Source organism: Peromyscus leucopus, chromosome 1, assembly GCF_004664715.2.
Source record: "Peromyscus leucopus breed LL Stock chromosome 1, UCI_PerLeu_2.1, whole genome shotgun sequence".
Lineage (NCBI taxonomy): Eukaryota > Metazoa > Chordata > Mammalia > Rodentia > Cricetidae > Peromyscus > Peromyscus leucopus.
Genome location: NC_051063.1, coordinates 58997860 through 59006586, shown reverse-complemented (window position 1 = coordinate 59006586; position 8727 = coordinate 58997860). Strand labels below are relative to the sequence as shown.

General features: G+C 51.6%; 1 protein-coding gene across 1 annotated transcript in view; it reads left to right on the top strand.

Moving 5' to 3' along the window:
- Positions 1-930: 930 nt before the first annotated feature.
- Cpt1a (carnitine palmitoyltransferase 1A) overlaps positions 931-8727 on the top strand; it is a 64851-nt gene continuing 57054 nt past the window's right edge. The window contains exon 1 of the mRNA XM_028871527.2: positions 931-1012. The gene's annotated coding sequence lies outside the window, so the exon portion shown is untranslated. The remainder of the gene's footprint in view (positions 1013-8727) is intronic.

Below are 8727 nucleotides of genomic sequence, written 5' to 3'. Positions count from 1 at the left end.
ATGACCGGGCGTGCTTGACTTCAATCTTCCTTCTTCAGTGCCTTTATGGAGCGGTTGCTCTAAGCAGGGCCTGGATCCGCAGCCTGGGAGGGCGCCCCACCTGGCGGGGAGAGCGCCCTGCCTGGTCTGGCCCGGCTTCTTCGTAAGGCACCCGCCAAGCACCTGCCACCTTCTTCCCCTGAGTGCTGCCAGGCGGTCCCTCTGCAGAGGGCCACTCTGCACCAGGTTCCAATCTCTTCTCTCCCGGCACCTATTAGTTCTAGGCGTCCAAAGAGTAATTCTGTTCTATTGCCTTTTGGTGCTGAAAATCGAGGATCTTACACAGGACAGGCGTGCACCACACCATGAGCTACACCCCCAGACCCCAATTGTCATGCAAATGAGACTTTAAAAAAAAAAAAACCTAGATGATTTTATACAAGGGAGCCTACGAGTGTGTTGGCCTCTGGAGCCAACCTGTCCTAGGATAAAAAACATATGTCACTCAGGCTTGGGACTTGGGCTTCTTCACTCGGTGATGTCAGGGAAGCCATTCCATTCCTTTTTCCGCCTAGCTCCTGTCTTGTTTTGTTTGGTTGGTTAGTTAGTGAGTGGGTTTAAAAAAAAAAAAAAAAAAAAAAAAAAAAAAAAAAAACAACCAGTCCGGAGCATGAACAGCAGGGGTGCAGAGAAGTTTATATGCCTGTGCGAATGTAAGCCAGGCATGATGTAAAGAGTTTTTGTGGGCAGAACCCTACCTAACGAGTTAGCCCCTTTTGCAGAAGAAGAAACAGGCTTGCAAGGTGAGGAATGGTGTACTAGGACGGCTGTTGGCAAGCTCCGGTGCTAGCCTCAGTTTCCTCACGGGACTCCTCCCCTTAGCCCCGCCCCGTCCAGGCCCCGCCCCGTCCCGCCCGCGCTGCAGCCGGGCCCAGCTCAGCCAATCACCCGCGGCGCGCGTCCGTACGCTTGGCCTCGCCCGCCCCGACTCGGACTCGGCTCGCTCATTCCGCCGCCGGCGTCCTCAGACTCGGTAAGGCAGCGCTTGGGTAGCGCTGCGGCACCGCCCTGGGCCGGGCGCGCGGGTGTCACCTATGGGAGCGCGGAGGGGGACACAGACTGTGCCCACAGGGTTCGCGGGAGCTGCGCGTTGGAGAGGCTGAGGGCACTCCCTCCCCCGCAAAGTGACCGGTCTGGGGATCCCCGGGTGGGAGGAAGGATGCTTGATCCCCGGACTGGGCAAAGATGCCTTCGCCAGGGACGCGTGGGGCCTCGGCCCCTGGTGTCCCTCCCCACGGTGGAGTCTCTCTGCGCGTGGGTTTGGGGTCCTCAGTGCACCATGACGAATGCTCAGGATTAGGCATGACTCCTTGGTCCCTGTCAGTAGGGACGTCAACTCTTTTTCCCGCCCCATCCCACTCCCCACTCTGCGGGTGGCTTGGGGCCAGTGTAAACGCCGAGCCCTTTTCCAGCCCCATCCCACTCGTCACTCTGCAGGTGGATTGGGCCCGGGGGTCCGCGAGGGTCGGGCGCGGCAGCAGGAAGGATGCTCGGCCTCGGGACTTGGCAGGTGGCCGGCGCCCCCTCCCCGTGCGGGTCCCTGCAGTGCAGCCGTCGGGACACGCCCTTGGCGCAGAGACTCAAGGGTTGAGCACCCCTCACTCTGTTTTGTGCAGGGTTCAAGGGCAGGTGGGTGTCCAGAGACTGCCCAAGGTCGCGCAGGGACTGGAGCCCGGGAGGGTGGGGGTGTCACGTGACCCGGCCTGGGCGAACTTGGCCAGGGACCGCCCGACGGCGCGGTCTGGGCAGCCCCGAGATCCGCTTGGCTGTGTTCTAACAGCCGGTTTTTCTTCATCTTCATATTGTGAATCCGGGCCTGGCTTTCGTTAACGCCACAGAAAACAGATGAATGCTCACTTTTTGAAGGAGTTAAAAAGTTCCTAGGGTGAACCAGGCTAGACATAGATCAAGATCAGTACTCTCAACTCCGGGGACTCTCAGCTCCTTTCTGTCCCGTGCATTCAAATAGCAGTTCCAAGAACAAATTTTAGTCGGAAACTGCAAACTTTGAAAGTTCGTAAATAAAACGAAAGTGAGTTTAGAAGCCTTTGGGAACGCGTATTTAGTTACAGCATTTCCTCGCACAGGCGTCTGGTTTCTGGTCATTCCTGATATTCAAGCATGTTTATCTCTGTCAAAACCACAAGCCAAATGAGTAAAATACAGCTTTGGCCTTTTATTTGTGCCAGCAAGCATACATTTCCCCCACCCCGTCTCTAGTCAGTCGACTCTGGGCTAAGTGAGGACATAAACCTGAGGACTTCGGTGCGGGGACGGTGCAGGCAGTAGGCAGGACTGCACCATCCGCATTCAGTGTCTTCTTCTTTGCGGCAGCACCAAAGCTCTTTTGTCATGTAAATTAACGTTATCTTAACTATGTCGCCTCGTTAGATTAACCTTACACTTCAATTTTCTCTTTTATCTATTACTTTTTTTTTTTTTTTGAGATTGGGTCTCACGTAGCACAGGCTGGCCTCGAACCCCTTAATCTCCTTCCTGCCTTCCCCCCACCCCCAAGTGCTGTGATTTCAGGCGTGTACTACCACTCCCGGCTTTGAACTCCGTCTTAACCGTTTCTGGAATCGACCCCGGGTCAGGTTTTGTATCAAAATTGGCCGAGGCGGCTTCTTGCACAAGACAAAACCCTTTCGAGTTTGAGCTAGAAAGCCACCTGACTGCAGATGAGGGAGAGAAACGCCTCCCTCCCGCCGCTGCGCTTGGCCGGGACCCAGTGGTCACCGAACGGGCAGGCCTGGTTCTCCCGGGATTTGGGGGCGCTGGCCGGAGTTTACCCAACCGATTCCTCTTGCCCATTTTGCCCATTCATAAAAGCGCTGTAATTTTTACTTTTTTTTTTTTTGGCTTGGGAGTCTCGGTGAAACCCTTTGAGGCAGAGAGTCCGCAGGCTGTTTTGTTGCAAGCGACATCTGTTGTCGGACAAAGCGGTCGGTGGCCCGGGGCGGCGCTCTGGGATGGCAGCGGCGACGCGCGCCGGCTAGCTCCGGAAGGCCTGCGTGGGCTCGGCCGGTGGAACAGGATCCGAGCGCCCGGGACGCGCCAGCACGGGGGCGGGGCTCCCGTAACCTTTCCCCTACTTTTCTCAGCCGCCACGTGACCCCCGCCGCGGTGGGGGAAGGGGCGGGGCGGGAAGCCGCGGTTGCTAGTGCCCTTCCCTTCTCGAGCGCCTTGAACTTGCAGTCTTGGTCTCCAGGCGCCCAGAGGCCCGGGACGCTCCTGTACTTTGACCGTTTGCAGGTTTTGTTTTGTCGGAAAATATGTTTAGTCACCCTGCATAGATATTTACGGCTAGGCCAGAGTTTTATGGCTGGTGGAAGCCTGCACTTGAATTACGTTAGAATAAATGGTAGTCCAAGGTGAATCTCTTTTAAAAGTGTGTTTAGCAGATGTCCAGTCCCCTGAGAGGGAGGATCGCTTGAATCCGGGAGTTGAGGGACAGCTTGGGAACATGCAAAGATCCATCCCCAGAAAGAAGGAAAGAAGGGGGGGGGGGCGGGATTGCTAAGCCAGAGGCTCGCCTAGCAGGCTGAAAAAAAGGATTACTGCACACTTGAATTAATGCCAATTTGAGCTTTTATTGCAAGAATTTTTGTTGTTAGGAAAATAGCCTGCTGCCAAACCTGACGACCTGAGAGGGATTCAATCCCTGAACTCACAGAGTGAAAATTATCCCGACTTCCGCACACGTGCTATAGTGTATAGTGTGTGTATGTTGCACTACCATAAATAAATGTGATACACATTTTTGTTTAAGTAAAAAGCAATAGCATCGTACTGTGCAAAGCTGAAAAGGCGAAAATGGGGGGTGCCAAGTGATCGCTTTCCTGCTTGGTAGCTGGTGCAGAGGCCACACCTGTGAGCAGTTTCTTCAGGACTGTGATGGTGTTTGGGAGGTGGGTAAAGGAGATCAGGGTTTAAGGCCAGCTGCAGTAGCAGGGCATCGGATTCCTGAGCGGGATACACAAGAACTTGCTTCTAAACCAAACCTAGGCTATGCATAGTTTGGGTTTGGTTTGGTTTTGTTTTACCTGACACAAGGAGTAAGTTCTGCTTGTTGATTTCAAATGTCTGTTACCTTTTGTACCCTTCACCTTGAACCCCATGCAAATACTGAGGCGGACATTGGGTCCCCGTAGGCGCTGGGCTAAGGCCAGCTTTGCCCTGTTTAGGTAACGTGGCAGCCAGGTTCCGAGAAATGCCCACCTTTGCCCTTTTTGTGCGAGTTGTTCTGACCTTCAGGAATGTTTTTCCGAAGTTAATAACAGAGGGCACGCTGCCCGTTGAGGGGCCCGACACCTGGGTAACTGCCACTTGGAAGGTTGGGAAACACGGTGACTGCTGACCTTACCTCTGAGGAGTGTCAACCCATGTTGCACACAGACCCATTTAGATAAGAGGGAAGTTTGATATGGTTGAAAACATCTTTACTCCCAGTGGGGTTTTGGGGGGGGGTGGTGGTGTGCTAAGGCAGGAAGATTGCCATGAATTCCAGGGCTATATAGCAGAACCTTCTCTCAAAAAAATAAACAAAACAAACCCAAAACAGCAAAGCCAGGCTTAGCTATCTATGCCTATAATCCCAGCTCTTGGGAGATGGAGACAGAAATTTAGGAGTTCAAGATCAGCCTCAGTGACATACCCAGTTTGGGGCTAGCCTGGACTACATAACAAAACAAGGAAATAAAAAATGCTGTGTTGTGCACTGGTGTTGGTGGCTTGTGGCACTTAGGAATGCGGGGTCATCTGGACTCTGTCCCCTTGTCCAAGTGTGGTCGGAGCTGAGTCTGTTACTTCTGTTCCTTAAGTCCCTCCAGAATTCAGCTTCCTCTCGGTCTCCCTGACCCTGTGCAGGTGTGCGTGTTCTTGCTGAAGGAAGGACAGAGGTTGGGGCACCCTTTCTCCACTGGACTGATCAGCCTACTGATATTAAATTAAGAGGGTGGGAGTCCTTTGGGAGTTTCACTGGTTGTACCCTAGAAGTTCATGCCTGGGAGGCAGATATCAGAGCAAGTGGTTGGGCCCCTGCCTCAGTGCCTCTTCCCCCATGCTCTGTACCTGATACCAGCATCCTACCCCCATCCCGGCCACTAGCTGCAGTGACCTCATCCACACCCACCTAGATGGCTTCCTTTGGGGTTCCCTTGGCTTTGAGTTAAGCCATAAATAGAGAACTCAGCATGCCTTGTTATGATGCCCTGAAGGGACATTCATATGCAAGGAACAGTGAGTGACTCCTTACACCTCTACCCACCTTGAAACAAGAATCTCACTATGTAGTCCTGGCTAGCCTGAAACTCACTGTGTAGACCTTGCTAACCGGCTGACCTGGAACTTCTGATCCTCTTGCCTCGACCTCAGCCCTTTATGAAATGGATTCATCCCTAGCTTCCCAGCAGCTGCCGTGGACATGCTCTGAGGAAGGTCTACCCCCGGAGATTTGTTGAGCACAGCCCATTCATCGTGTCCTGTGGGTCAGTGAAGGCATTCTGAGAAGAAATGAATGAACTGTCCAGGTTAGTCAGAAGAGAGGCTAAGTACCCCGTGCTGACATTGAGGCGTTGATGTAGGTGGGGTGTGGAGGAAGAGCAAGGACGGACACCCACTTTCTTGAGCACAGGCTCCTGCTGGAATGGCAGAGTGTAGTGCTTTGTGCTGATGAACAGTGTATACGAGTGATGTCGGCCAGTGACAGATAGAGCTGGAAGTGAACCCACATCTGTGTTGAAGCCACTTTCTGAGCTAGGCCCAAGTCACCAGTGTCACAGAGCAGGGCTCTTAGTGGTGACCCTCACCCCCGTTCATGCAGACTGAGACTGCCTGTGGCCAGATGTGAGCATGCCTAGGTGTTCATTTCTTCCTCTGTAGCAGCTCTGATGCCTGCCCTCCTGTGTGCCCCGACTCCCATGAGACTCCACTAAGGGGTTAAACTCAGTCTCAGCACTCAGGCGGCAGAGGCAGGCAGATCTCTAAGTCTGAGGCTGGCCTTGTCTTCTGTGAGTGTGACCTATGCACAATCTTGAACCTCATGATGCTTAAAAAAGAAAAAATAATTTATTCTATTTTGTTTTTGAGACAGGGTCACACTTTGTAATTCTAGCTGGCCTGGAATTCGCTGTGTAGACCAGGCTGGACTTGAACTCACAGAGATCTACCTGCCTCTGCTTCCCCAGTGCTGGGATTGAAGTGTGCCACCACACATGTTTTTGTTTTTTAACTTTTTAAACTTGTGTGTGTGTGTGTGTGTGTGTGTGTGTGTGTGTGTGTGTGTGTGTCTGCATATGTGCACATGAGTGCAGGTGCCTCTGGAGACATCAGCTGCCCTGGGGCAGGAGACAGGTGGTTGTAAGCCGCCTGACATGGGGGCTGGAAGCCAAGCTCCATCCTCTGAAGAGCAGCATACACTCTGAGCCTCCTTCAGCCTTGTCCCTGATAAGTGAAAACACTATACGTCCCATAGAATGTGAATGTAGGAGGTTAACTTTGGATCTTTCCCTGGAGCTGATCTTTCCCTGGGGCTGATGGAGTGAAATGCCATCTTCTCTGTGACTCTGGTGATTTCAGTGTGACCCCAGGCCCTTCACAGGACATTATATTGCTAAGGTACAACATTCAGTAGATTGGATTGAGTCAACATGTTTTATTTTTCCTTCCATTTTATTTATTTAATTATTTATTTTGAGACTGGCTGCAAGGTTGTTTGGTGGGGTGTGGGATTCAGCACAGGGGAAGCCCTCAGGAGTGCAGGTCCAGGGGACCACAATTTGTACCCCGAGTCATCAGGGATGAATCAGTCTCAGCTTTCATGTCTTCAAATCCATCTTCCTTAAACTTGAAGCCCCGCGCCTTTGAGATGCGGGTCCTCTGGCGTCCAGGGAACCCAGCCCCTCGAAGGGGCTCATTCATACCTCCCTTACTCTGAAGCTTGATGAGCATGGACATGCTGACCTAGTCAATGTGAACCCTGGCCGCTGTGCCTGGGGACTTCTCAAAGGCATCCCATACCTATCTGGAGCTGAGGTTGGGGACATCAGCGGCATGAATATCCACCAGAAACCTGTCCCCAGGGTCTCTTGACAACATATACACTTGACAAGCTTCTTTAGCTACAGCCCCACCATTCTTAATGAAGCAGAGGTGGAGTCAGGAAAGGTATCTAAGTAGAGGCTTAGGCACAAGAGTTAGGAGGAGAGGCACTCGGTAGAAAGTGAGACAAGACACGTCTGAGAGCATGGAGAGTTGGTGGGAGCCCTGTTTTCATCTAACACTTTTTTTTTTTTTTTTGAGACTTATTTTCTGGAGACGGTGACCCATGCTATAATCCCAGGACTCTCTATAGGCAAAGGAAGGCAGCTCTCTGTGAGTTTGAAGCCAACTTGGTGTATACAGTTAGTTCCAGGCCAACCAGGGCTACATCGTGAGAACTTGTCTTTAAAAAAGTTATGTATTTGTGTGTGTGTGTGCGCGTGCGTGCGTGCGTGCGTGCATGTGTGTGTGTGTGTGTGTGTGTGTGTGAACCACTTGAGTGCAGTGACCTCTGAGTCTAGAAGAGAAGGTTGAAGACACGAGAGCTGGAGTTTGAGGTGTGTGAGCTACCCCACGTGGGTGCTGGAAACTGAACTCCAGTCTTCTGCGATCAGCACACATTCTTAACCCCTAAGCCAAGTCTCCAGACCCATTCAACAGCATTTTTTTTTTAATCTGGAGGAGGTCTGTGTCGTGTGACCCCTGTCCCTGTAAATCGGGACATTTGTAGATCATGTGACCCCTATAAATCGGGACATTTGTAGGTAGAGTTTCCAGATGTCAGGATTGCGGCTGGACAGGTTTTCAGGTTGTCGCTGTGTTCTGCGTTGCTCGTATTGCAGATGTCAGATTGCTGAGGGGACAAACGTGCACAGGATGAGCAGGGCAGCCCCAGAGGTTATGGGACATTTGTGGGAACAGTGTCTTGGCATGAGAAGTTTGAGCTTCTTGAGTTGATAGATACGTGCCCCTTCCTGCAGGCTAGCATTCTGTTCTGCACACACACACACACACACACACACACACACACACACATTTCTGTGCCACCTGTGAGGAGGTCAGAGGACAGTTTGTGGAATTGGTTTTCTCCTGTCCTGTGTGGGTCTCTTGAGGACTGAACTCATGTTGTCTGCTTGCAGCAGAGGCTTCTTCTGCTGAACCATCTTGTTGGTCTCCTTTATTATTTTTATTGCTGTTTTGTATTTTTTTAAAAGATTTATTTATTCACTATGTATACATAGTGGCCTGCATGCCAGATCTCATTACAGATGGTTGTGAGCAGCATGTGGTTGCTGGAATTGAACTCAGACCTCTCGAAGAGCAGCCAGTGCTCTTAACCACTGAGCATCTCTCCAGCCTTGTTTTGTATTTTTTTGAGAGAGAGTCTTGTATATGCATGCTGTCCTCAAACTCACTGTGTAGCTGAGGGCAGTCTTGAACTTCTGATCATTTTGCCACCACCTCTTGAGTGCTGGGATTTCAGGGGTGTGCCACCAACCTTGCTTTAGTGGTGCTGGAGATGTGCAATCACCTGGACTTCTGACAGGCTAGGCAAGCACTCTGTCAGCTGAACCATATCCCCAGCCCTTGTTATTTTCTTTATAAAAGAGTATCCTTTGGTTGCTTTCCCTAAATCCATTTTGCCAA